The sequence below is a fragment of the Delphinus delphis genome, chromosome 6 (genome assembly GCF_949987515.2).
Source record: "Delphinus delphis chromosome 6, mDelDel1.2, whole genome shotgun sequence".
Taxonomy (NCBI): Eukaryota; Metazoa; Chordata; class Mammalia; order Artiodactyla; family Delphinidae; genus Delphinus; species Delphinus delphis.
In genome coordinates this window covers 54,600,940-54,613,614 of record NC_082688.1, presented here as the reverse complement: position 1 = coordinate 54,613,614, position 12,675 = coordinate 54,600,940, and the positions used below count along the sequence as shown (strand labels likewise).

Genomic DNA, 12,675 nt, shown 5'->3' with positions numbered 1-12,675 from the left:
TGAAATGAAGGGGCCCATTAGAAGAAGCTCCTAAAATTCAGCCACTGGGGGGAGAAAAGAGAGAGAAGTCTGTTCGTGAAGAAAGCAGATCAGTGATCCTTATTATTTGTTTTTATGCTTAATTTTTTTATTGGGGTCTGTTTTCTTTTTCAACTCAACACCATGCACAGAAGCATGCAGTCCAATGACTTAAGGTAAATTTGTAGAATTGTGCAACTATGACCATAATCCAGCCTTAGAACTTGTTCGTCACCCCAATAAAATTGCTCCTGTATGTTTACAGTTAATCCTTGTTCCTACTCCCAGTCTCAGGCAACCATTAATCTATTCTTTGTCTCTGTGGGTTTGTCTCTTCCGGGCATTTCATGCAAATGGAATCATATAATATGTGGTCTTTTGTGTCTGACTTCTTTTTCTTAGCAAAATGTTTTTAATATTCATCCTGTTGTAGGGAATATCAGTATTTAATTCTTTCTATATTCAATAATATTCCATTGTATGGATATACCACATTTTATTTATCCATTTATCAATTGGTGGATATTTGGGTTGTTTTCAGTTTTTGGCTGTTATGAATAACGTTGCTACGGACATTCACATATGGATCTTTCTGTGGATTTATGCTTTCATTTCTCCTGGGTAGATATCTGAGAGTGGGATTGCTGGGTAAATTTATGTTTAAGTGTAAAAAATTTTTCTTAAAATTTTAATTATGGTAAAATGCACAGAACACAAAATTTACCATAATAACCATTAAGTGTACAGTTCAGTACTGTTAAATACATCCATATTGTTGTGCAACCAATACCCAGAACTCTTTTCTTCTTGCAAAACTAAAACTCTATACTCATTGAGTAACAACTCCCCATTCTCCCTCCCCCTCAGCCCCCAACAACCACCATTCTACTTTCTGTATCTATGAATTTGACTACTCTAGGTACCCATGTAAGTGGAAACATACAGTATTTGTCTTTTTGTGACTGACTGACTACACCTAGCATAATGTCCTCAAGGTTCACCCATGTTGTACTGTGTGTCAGAATTTCCTTTCTTTTTAAGGTTGAATAGTATTCTGTTGTATGTATATGACTCATTTTGTTTATCCATTCATCCATGGATGGATACTTAGGTTGCTTCCAACTTTTGACTGTTGTGGATGCTGCTATGAACATGGGTGTACAGATGTCTCTTTGAGACCCTGCCTTCAATTGTTTTGTGTAAATACCCAGAAATGGTTTTGCTGGATCATATGGTATTTCTATGTTTAATTTTTTGAGGAACCTCCATACTATTTTCCATAGTGCTGCACCAAGGTTTTAATTTCTCCACATCCTCCCCAAAGGTTGTTATTTTCTGTTAAAAAATCTTTTTTTTTTTATTAGAGCCATCCTAATGGGTGTGATGTTTAACTTTTTAATAAATTGCCAAATTGTTTTCCAAAGTTACTACACCATTTTACATTCCTACCAGCAGTGTATCTGGTGTGACCTTTGTTCTTAAGGGCTAACTTTAACCAAGGCAGCATACCCTTTTATCCCTCCACCTGGTGTTGTGAGCTGACAGTTAAGTGACACAATGTCTCTTTCCTTGAAGAATAAGGGATTGGCAGGATTGTGGCAAAGCTTGGTAGGTCTCTTTCTGCACCGAGTGTGAATGAAACCTCTTCAGGGAAACTCTGTCTTAGGAGTGTGCTGGAAAGCTCACTGCCCAAAGCCATCCCAATGAGAATTCATTTTGTGGGTTTTGTTAGAGTTGGGCCCAGTGGACCTTAAATTTACATAATTACATGGAATCCAGAAGAAATGTACATAAAGAACAGGGCGCAGATTCATACATTTAGCACAATCTGGAATAGCTCTGTAAACAAGTTTTTATTGAGCAGTCACCATGTGGCCGGGATTGAGCTAGATGCTGGTGGGATGTGGGTTTCGTAGATGCCCAGGGAATTTAGTTTTGTTGGGGAGATCAATTTAATCCAAAAGAAGCCACAGCTGAACCCTCTAAGATAGGATTTACTTAAGTGGGGAAATGTGTGGTACAGATTATAAGTATGGTAGCAACTCCAAGTAGAGGACTATCTATGAGTGCTGGAGGTGTTGGAGTTGGCTTCCTGGATGAGGGAAGGTAAGGGTATATGGAGTTTACCTTGAGAGAGGGAAATGGGGTACATTCCAGGTGGGGGCCAACACGACAAAAGGCCCGTAACTGAGATGACTCATGGCTTATTGGTGACACCATGAGGAGACTGCTTGACCAGAGCTGTGGAAAATAGGACTGGGCAATGAAGCTGCATCAAGACCTGGAGCCTGGTGTGGGCCTGTAGGAGCCCCTTCCTCCCCGGACTAGCAGGATAAGTGTTGTATTTCTTTCTGTATTTTGAGGCTTCCATTTTCTAGGGGGCCTTGCTTCTTTTTAAACTGAAGACTGAGGTTTTCTGGATTGTAGAATCCCAAGATAAGAAAAAAAAAAATTCCCCAGGGCAGCTTACTAAAGTTTGCTCTTAAAAAAAATATTCCTGCCTAGCAGTCATAAATAGCTTGCTAGATATGAATTTAAGTAGGCCAACTTTGAAATTCTATTCTAATTCAAAGCATGTTGCAAAGCCCTGTTTTCAGATTGGCAATTCAAATGCTTTCCCAGATAATACAGAAGGATGTTAAGATAAACTAAGGCTACCACAAAATAGGAAAGGCAATTGGATGCCAAACTTCACTGATAACAACTGGCATGATAATCTGATGGTTACTTTCTGGTTGGGTTGCTCAAAGATGGAATGATTAACCACACCACAGATCTTTTATGTATTACAAAGCTATCATAATAGGTGCTTTCTGATATTTTCTCAAGAAGGTCTTTGGGACTTCTGTTACTGGAATTAGGCTCATTTATTAAGGCTTGAGTTAACTAAGGTACGGATTGTTCTGAAGAAGGCTTCTTTCATTCAGTAAATACTTATGGTGCACCTGCTACGTGCCAGGCATTGTACTAACACTGGAGATACCAAGCTGTACAAAACATCATCCTTACATTCTGTGAATGGTGTACCCTAACTTCACACCAAGCCATAGACTGATATCGACAGAAAAAATTAGGGATGAGGTGATGGGATATCTCATCTCCTTATGCCTATGTAGATTTCTTATTTGCAGTTTTGGTCTAGAGTAGTGGTTCTCAACTGTGGGTGGTTTTGGCAATGCCTGCAGATATTCTGGTTGTCATACTGGGGAGATGTTACTGGATTCTGGTGGATAGGGGTCAGGGATGCTGCTAAACATCTGAAATGCACAGGAGAACTCCCCACACAAAGAATTATCCAACCCCAAATGTCAGTAGTACCAAGATTAAGGAACCCTTGCAGAGGGACTTCCCTGGTGGCGCAGTGGTTGAGAGTCTGCCTGCCAATGCAGGGGACATGGGTTTGCGCCCTGGTCCAGGAGGATCCCACATGCCGCGGAGCAACTAAGCCCATGCGCCACAACTACTGAGCCTGCGCTCTAGAGCCCACGAGCCACAACTGTTGAGCCCGTGTGCCACAACTACTGAAACCTGCATGCCTAGAGCCTGTGCTCTGCAACAAGAGAAGCCACTGCAATGAGAAGCCCACGCACCACAACTAGAGAAAGCCCTCACACAGCAATGAAGACCCAACACAGCCAAAAATAAATAAATAAATAAAAAACCTGGCAGAGAGGTAGGAATTCTACAAAGGCTCTAGCAATGAGTCTTTCTGACAACTGTTATGATGAAGGTTGTAGAGAAAAGTGAAATGGAATAAATGTGACTTATAAGAATCCAAGAGCTGGTGCATTGAGAATAACAGAGACTCGTCACTGATGACGTTTCTATTGGGAAAAGGAAGTCCATCTTGTGAGGGTTGCTCCCAACAAGGGCCCTATTGCAATTTGGACTGGAGGATTCTTTGTGTGGAGGACTGTTCTCTGGACTGTAGGTGTTTAGCATCCCTGACCCACACTCATGTGTGCCAGTGCCACACCCAGGCATTATGACAAACCCAGAGACCTTATGTTCTTCCAAATGTCCTGAGGTGAGGTAGCACAGACCAATGTGGAGAACCTTCAAGGAGTACTGATCTAGGGTCAAGATGTGTGGGTTCTAGGTGAACTTGGTGATTCCCAGTAGAAGTAATTTTACCTCTTTGAGCTGAGTGTCTTCATCTATAAAATGAGAGGATTGGGTTAGATCGGGGACTCCAAGGTGGAGGATGGATATCCATTTTAGTGCAGGAAGAAAATCTATAATTTTGTCTAATTTTCTTGTGTTCTTTTAAAATGGCACTTTTATGTATGTTTTATAATGTACCTGGCATGGACAGTAGCATGGGTACATAAGTTATATAAACATGAATGTGCATTTATGGTGGGCATGCTCAGTGGTGTTCTACTGAAGGGGTGCAGCACCATCAGAGAAGTTGGGCACCGTATTCCTCTTCTGACAGCCTAAGTTTGGGGAAGGAATGTCACAGGAGCTGGAGACTTTCTAGCCATGGATTCATCTCTGCTGAAGGGCATACAAGGTGATGGATATCAGTTTTACCAAGAAGCAACCACCCACAGAGCTTCACTTCCTGGTGTGTGGAGATTGGCATAGGACTTTAGGCAAAAAAACTACATGTTCCCTCATCATATAGAGCCAGAATTTGTAAAAACTGGCAAGCCACTGGGGTATCTTAAATTATTCTCTACATGGGTGTGGAAAATACTATTCCCTGACAGAAAATTTGATTCACAGTTTACAAAGAGTATGGATGGGGACACGGTTAAATTGTGTAATCACCACTCACAAAAGGGCCCTGAGTAGAACAGCCTCTTCCAACCCTGCTCACTTCAGCTGGAGCAGAATAGCACACTTGTTTTCAAACACTTATGCTACACCATGTTGAGCAACTTAGTAGATTTTGTATTCTTAAGACCACTCCTTTGGAAGCTGCTCAGAGGCACAGTTCTCACTCAGTCCCCTTTCCATTGACGTCAGGCTGAGCTGCAGGGAGATCAGAAGTTGTCCACAGCCATTGTAGTCTCAAGATCTAAAATAGAAATCTTTGCCGTCCCCCATTCCCAAGCATGTTAATTATCACTTCTCCTTTTGTCATTTATCTTGGGGGAATGTGTACTTGGTAGTCATATAAAGAAGCCATATTTTAGAAATCAGCTAGTTTCTTAGATTACTTATGTGCGGCAGGAATCTGTTTTGACAAATAAAAGTTTCTCCCCAGGGAGTGAACTAAAATGAAAACTGCAGGCCTGCTTAGGCCTGTACTTGGCAGAAAAGGAGGTTAATGTGACATTAGTAGAATAGAAGTAACTTTGCTGTTGGTGAACAGAATGGTTATTGAGTCACACACACTGACCATGCTGTTTTAAGCACCCTGTCATTGCCCCCAGCTTTGCTCCAGGGACGTATAGTATTTCTGTGGCTGTTAAGGTGGAAGTACTTTACTTTACCTAGGTAAAGCAAAGTTAGAATTGTAGAATCACTGTCCTAAAAGTGATCTTAACAAATCATTCCATTTGCTTCCCTGTCTCCTACCCTGCTCAGAGGCAGTATAGTACAATGGTTAAGGGCACGGACCCTGGGCCAGGCTGCTGGCTCTGAATGTCCCCTCTTCCACTCATGAGTTGTATGGCCTTAGGCAACCTATTTATGCCCCCTGTGCTGCTGCTTCCTCATCTGCAATGCAGGCACAATGAGAAAAATGATGCTTATGTCATAGCATTGCTGTGAAGATGAAATGAAATAATATCCATAAAGATCTTACTATGTGTAAAGCACATAGTAGTATGTTAGCTATTATTATTAGCTATTCTTAACTTTAAAAAGGAATAATCATTAATCCCAGATTTGTAACCCATCTCTAGATTACTCAGTAAGCATCATTTTGATGTAAAGGCATAATGGGAAAAATGCACATTTTATTCTGCATATGTTTCTTTTTCATTCTGAGTTTAGGTAAGGCTGGCAGAGGCAATTTCCCCTCCCTATAGTGGAGGAACTTGGGGGGCAGCTACGGTACAGGGCTGCTTTGTGTGAGGAGAGGATTTGGGGTTAGATCATAAAGTTGAACTGGGTTACAGAAAGAGGTTTTTGATTATTCTTCGCAAATCATTAGGAATTGGGAAGAGTGACTTGGAGGTAGGGAATGAATGTGATGACTTTCTAGGTGCCCTCTGGTCTAAGATTCTGTAATTTTCAAAGGGCAAGTTGTCTTCATCGGCTTCTAGCCCCTCTGGCTCCACACAAAAAATGTATTTGGTTTCTGTGGACATGAGTGTCCAAATAAGAATGTTAAAGTTGTTGTTTGTCAGTATCAAGGATTTAGTCCCTCCCTGCTTCCTCCCAGTGCAATATGCCAAGTATCTACTTTAAAATGTGAAAGCTATTTTAATCTCTCAATTGTACCCAGATTTGACAGGTCAAATTTCAATAGACTATTAAAACAGTTCAGCTTTGGTGTAAATTGACCCAATTTACGTTCATATCTATCAAAGATGTTCATTCATGCAGTTACCACAATTCTGCATTTTTCACAGATATATCATTTCATTTATGGATGGTTCAGACTCCTCATTAGACCTGAGGATTTGAGGTGTGAGACCCATGGTTCTTCCAGCCCAGCAACATGCTATGGGAGAGATTATAAAGTATTTTGTTATTTCAGTGAGCTCAAAGGTTAGGGAATATGGAGGTTTCTTTAAATGTCTAAAGTGCATATACTATTTGAGGTTTTCCTAAGCAGTTCATAAAGCTATGCCTGCATTTTCGACTGGTAGGCATTCTGAGTTTTACATTCTCATAGCTTTCCGATGGAAATAGTAATTTTCATATGTAGAAAATAAACCTCTTTCAAGGTTAGCGGATACCAGCTAGTCTTTGTGTACTGAAATCTAGTGAGTGATATCTTTTTTTAATTTGTTTTTTTGCTTGTTTGTTTGGTTGGTTAATAATGCTTTATTTGACAGTATCCAAAAATGCAAATGTACTCCTCTAGGTGGACATCTTACTTCCACTTTCATATGCATAAATTTTTCTCTTTAAATATCCTGCTTAAAAACACCAACTGGTGAATGAGACCTTAAGTCAGTCTTTTTGTAAATTTTTGGAAGACTATCATTATGGCCTCCCCAAACTTTCTTCTTAGAATAAAAACTTTGATTTTTTTTTATGCCTTTGGTGAAAGTATAGGAAATAAAATGAATTTGCAAATCCCTTTGAACACTTTTAAGATCTTCTTTCCAGACAGTTCTGTTATAGATTTCCTTAGGTTTAGTGACAAGAAAGCAGATAGACTTTCCCTTCATAATTTTAGAGTGGAAGCATCTTGTACCAGTTATTCACTTTCTCTTCTATACCTTCAACTCTCCTTTGTTCTAAATCCTAACTATCAGTTTTCAAGTTAGATTCCGGTATCTTGCATATTGAAACAAACAAGCAAGCAAGCAAGCAAGCAAGCACACAAACAATGAGCATTAAAACAAAGCAAAGCAAAACAAAACCAACCAAACAGAAAACTAAAAAATCCTCTTTTGACCACAGCTGATCCTTCTGTGGGTGCTGCCTAAATTTTTTTCCTTTCATTCAAATTTCTTTAAGGAGAAATCAACCGCATTTAATGTATCTACCAATCAATTGAAACTGCTTTGCTTCAGGTCACTGGTGACCCCTTGTATCAGATGGGATTCTTTGTCTTGCTTTGTTGAACAAACTCCAACTGGCTTAAACATAATGGAGAATTCTTGGCTCATGTAAATTAAAATCCTGAAGTGAGTGGTGGCCTTAGGTGAGGCTTAATCTGGTGCCTGAAATGATTCACCAAGGACCTGGGTCCTCTCCATGTCCTTGCTTTGCCTTCCATGTTTCGTCTTCATTCTTTGGCTCTTCAGTGTCACTTACTTATCTTTCCACATCCCAGCCCTAGCCTTTCCCCTCTTATAGTGACATAAGTTGCAAGCAATTCCAGATATCCTATCCTCACATTAAAAACCTTACAGGAAAAAGACATAGGAAATGTCTTTTTTTCTCAGAAGCCCCAGCAAATAATCTCCTTGCACCCCATTATCTCTGCTTGGATTCCTGCCCATCCCTGAACCAATCAGTCACTCTGGCCAGGGGTTTTGAAATGGGGATTGACCGAAGCCAGTTATGGCTCGTCTTTGGAGCTAAGCATGGCACCAGTAAATCCAGATCACATGACTAAAAGTGGGGAAAGAGTGATTCCCAAGGCAAAATTGGGGTGCTTTTAACAAAATGAGAGAAGAGGGTTTTGGGCAGTGACAACAGGGGGTGCTATCTCTGAAATGTCATAACCTTCCTTCTTGAAACTCGACTCCCTTGGTATCAATTCTCTTCTATCATGATCTGGCTACTTTCTTGGTTCTCTTCACATTTCTTAGGCTTTCTTACTTAAGTTCTCTTTGATGGCTCCTCTTACTCTGCTCATCAGTAAACATTGGTTTCTTCAGGATTCAACCCTTTCTTTTTGCTCCTTTTGCTTTCATATTCTGTATCTTCTCAGCTTCTGCTCCCAGATTAATGCAAGGAGTCTCCTACTCTCAGATATAATGAGTTCCTGAAAATGTGTCAGATGGTTACACATACAAAAGTCAAATATATTCTAGAAGGCATTGGAATGTGTGTTGAAAAATGGTAATAAAACACCTAATTATACTCCTCCTTTTAAACAGTATCATCAACCAGAAGATATTTCCAAAAATGTGTACCTATATTCTTTAATTTAGTGCTTTTCCTTCATAATGGATCATGCTTTCATCAACTTAGATCCAATGACTATCTGTACACAATAATTTCTGACTTTTCTATCAGTAGTGTCAGACTTCAATTTCCTTTTTACCTCTTTTTTTTGGATTAATTAAACAGTAAGCCCAAAATGTAATAAACCCCAGTAGCCAAAAAATTACACAAACATTGAGTGAAAACATTGTTGCTACTACCAGAACTGAACATCTGGCTGATAAGTATTGTCACCACATGATCGCTCAAAATATTTATTCTTCAGCTGAGGAAACAAAATCCATATTTGGCATATGAAAAGTGATTTACGGATTTTAGATTACAATGTACAGAGGTGAAATGGATGAGAGTTCATTGCAGCTTACATTTCTAGCTCATGTGTAGCCAATTGCCTCCAAGACAACTCCACAGAAATGTTTTCAAGGGCACCTCATCCTTCCAGCATCCCTCCTGCATTCTCTAGCTCAGGTGGAGACACCACCACCCTCCCTAGTTGTTCAAAACAGAAACCTGAGATTATCCCTGACGTGACCTTTCGTTGTTAGTGTATAGGAATGCAAGAGATTTTTGTGCATTAATTTTGTATTCTGCTACTTTACCAAATTCGTTGATTAGCTCTAGTAGTTTTCTGGTAGCATCTTTAGGATTCTCTATGTATAGTATCTTGTCATCTGCAAACAGTGAAAGTTTTACTTCTTCTTTTCCAATTTGGATTCCTTTTATGTCTTTTTCTTCTCTGATTGCTGTGGCTAGAACTTCCAAAACTGTGCTGAATAATAGTGGTGAGAGTGGGCAACCTTGTCTTGTTCCTGATCTTAGTGGAAATGGTTTCAGTTTTTCACCATTGAGGACAATGTTGGCTGTGGGTTTGTCATATATGGCCTTTATTATGTTGAGGAAGGTTCCCTCTATGCCTACTTTCTGGATAGTTTTTATCATAAATGGGTGTTGAATTTTGTGAAAAGCTTTTTCTGCATCTACTGAGATTATGAGATCGTTTTTATCCTTCAATTTGTTAATATGGTGTATCACATTGATTTGCGTATATTGAAGAATCCTTGCATTCCTGGAATAAACCCCACTTGATCATGGTGTATGATCCTTTTAATGTGCTGTTGGATTCTGTTTGTTAGTATTTTGTTGTGGATTTTTGCATCTGTGTTCATCAGTGATACCTGACATGACCTTTGATTTCATTCACACACTTTGCTGATTTGATACTATATGTCGTGAAATTGCCCTACCCTCTTTATCCCTATTACCACTTACCCTAATTTAACTCCATGTCATTTTTCAACTGGTCTTCCTTCTTTTACCCACGTTCTATACCAGGGGTCAGCAAACTTCTCTGTAAAGGGCCAGATAGTAAATATTATAGGCTTTTCAGGCCGTATGGTCTCTTCCAACTACTTAACTCATCTTTGCAATAACAGTCATTGATACAATGTAAATGGATGATTGTGGCTGTGTTCCAATAAAACTTTATTTATAGACACGGAAATTTGAATTTCATATAATTTTCATGTGTTACAGGATATTTTTCTTCTTTTGACTTTTTAAAAATCTTAAAAATGTAAAAACTCTTCTTAGCACACAGGTCATACAAAGTCTTGCAGGCTGCAGTTTGCTGACCCAAGTTTTACAGGGTCACCAGAATGAGATTACCAAAATATAAATCTGAAAATTTCATTTGCACCCTTAAATCCATCATGGTTCTACCACCATGAGATAACAGAATAAGGTCTATCTTCCTTGAAATGGTCTGTTAATTCCTTCATGATCAGAGCTTCAGCCTTATATCTTGCCAGTTCTAGTCGTGGACTGCACAGTTCAGAATGCTGACTCCCTTGCAATTCCCTGCCCACACTGAACTTTTTTTTTTCTTAGGCCTTGACTGCTGTTCTTGGAAGGTCTTCCCTTCTTCCCTTCTCCCTTACTTCCTTCCTTCTTTCCTTCCTTTTTTCTTCACAATGTATTAGAATTGTTGCATTGTTTGCCCCGCTAACAGGTTTCCTGCTGGCAGGACCATTTATTACTCTACTTTGTGTCCCCATTATCTCACTTCTAGCCCAGTGCCCTGCTAAAGTAGGTACTCAGTAAATATTTGTTGAATGCATGCATGCATGAATGAATGGACAAATGAATAAGTGGAATGGAATAGTTAAATGAGGCAAATTTTCTGTTTTGCTAACAACCCTGACCAAAGTGTTGGTGAGTTCATAGGTTGAGACCAGTACAGGCAGTTCTTAACATAGGAATGGGTTGGGTTTCAAAAGCTTGTTTGTAAGTTGGTTGTTCAGAACTTGGAATGCATTTTCCCGTATAAATGATTTTGTAAATTATACCTAACTGTTAGCCCTACTCCACCGAGGATTATTTGATGCATCATGTCACTGAACTGTGGAGCTGAAATTTTAAAAACTTAGAATATAATAAGTGAGATGTCATGGTTTAAATTCTATTAAAATATTATAAGCCCACATTTCATCTCAAGAAATGTTAAAAGGTGGCATTTTGTAATACTATAAATAAAACAAAACTGAATGCCTGTAAAGGCTTAGTGTAGAAAAGATGGTAGGAAAATTCTGCCTCCTACCTTTTTCCCATAGAAAAATTCTATGGGATACAACGTTTTCAAGAACATCAGTTTTTTTACTCTTCTCATTATCACTTCAAAACTTACAGTTTTCTTTGCTATGATAAATGTTAATCATTAGAACTTCTTTTGGGTTCATCAGAAAAGGTTATGTTCAATTTTTGACTCAAATGTAAATGATACATAGACACACTTTAGAGGCCTAAAAAAAAAAAGTCTTCTTAACCATTTACTTCTAACCTCGTTCAGCAAAATTTCATGTTATTTTATCCTTGCTTTTTTTCTTGCTTTAGAATTATTGTTTCTCTTTTGTTCTCTTTTTCTTCTTGTTTTTCTCTCCGGCTTATCAGCATGTTACTTGTGGTGTTTGATTTCCTTGTATCTTGGCTAAGAGGTCAGGTAGGCACTCGTGGGATCAATGATAAGATCATTAGCTTCAAGTCACTTTCATTTATTAATTGAGTTGTTTACTAAATCTTTCCTCTATTTGATATGTATTTATCAAAATGCTTTCTAAATCTAAGGCAGAAGGCCAGCTCTGAATCAGTTAGGGAAAAGGGTTTGGAAGGACAAAGTGGAGTTAGTAGGAATGAAAGGAAGTTTGAAGAGCAAGAGCAAGGCTTGGTATTCAGAAGCCATGATGATCTAAGTCATGATCTAAGTCTAAGTAATAGAATACACTCATTGTAAAAAAATCCTGACATTACAGGAATTCTTAATTTAGACAAGTAAATTTACTCTTAAACTCCCCCATTGCAGATGAGGTATATACATCCAGATATTTCATGTGTATATGAACATATATTATTAAAAACGATTTTTACAAAATTGGGATCATATCTTATTTCATCAAATCTAAAATTCTCAATTAAAGATGTACCATTACTTTGTGTATCACTAAAAAAATAAAACTTTGCCAATTTAAACAATGCCAGATATATATATATGTTGATTGCTCTTCCATATCCATTCTCCACCCTTCTCCACACTGTTCTCTGTTCTGGAAGACTGACTGATCTGTATGGGCCATGTCAATGGCCTCCCTTGCCCTCTGGCTTCCAGTTGGGTTTGGCCAATTGGGAACCTCTGCAGGAGATGAGAGGGAATGAGAAGAGTGAGGAAAGAGGATTTATTCCTAAAACTGTTCCAGGGGACCTTGTGCCAAGTGTGCTCCTTGATAGAAGGACACTTTCTTCTCAAGGTGGCACTTTCTTCTCTTATCTACTCCCCTGCCTCAGCCCTACCTTTGCCTTTATATTTAATTCCTTTATTATACCTTCCTCAAATTATCCTAATTTGAGCATGCCATCTGT

General features: G+C 38.9%; 1 protein-coding gene across 1 annotated transcript in view; it reads left to right on the top strand.

Moving 5' to 3' along the window:
* The window catches only part of GLIS3 (GLIS family zinc finger 3), a 615,291-nt gene that overhangs the window by 209,157 nt on the left and 393,459 nt on the right, over positions 1-12,675 (top strand). The gene's annotated exons all lie outside the window — the stretch shown is intronic.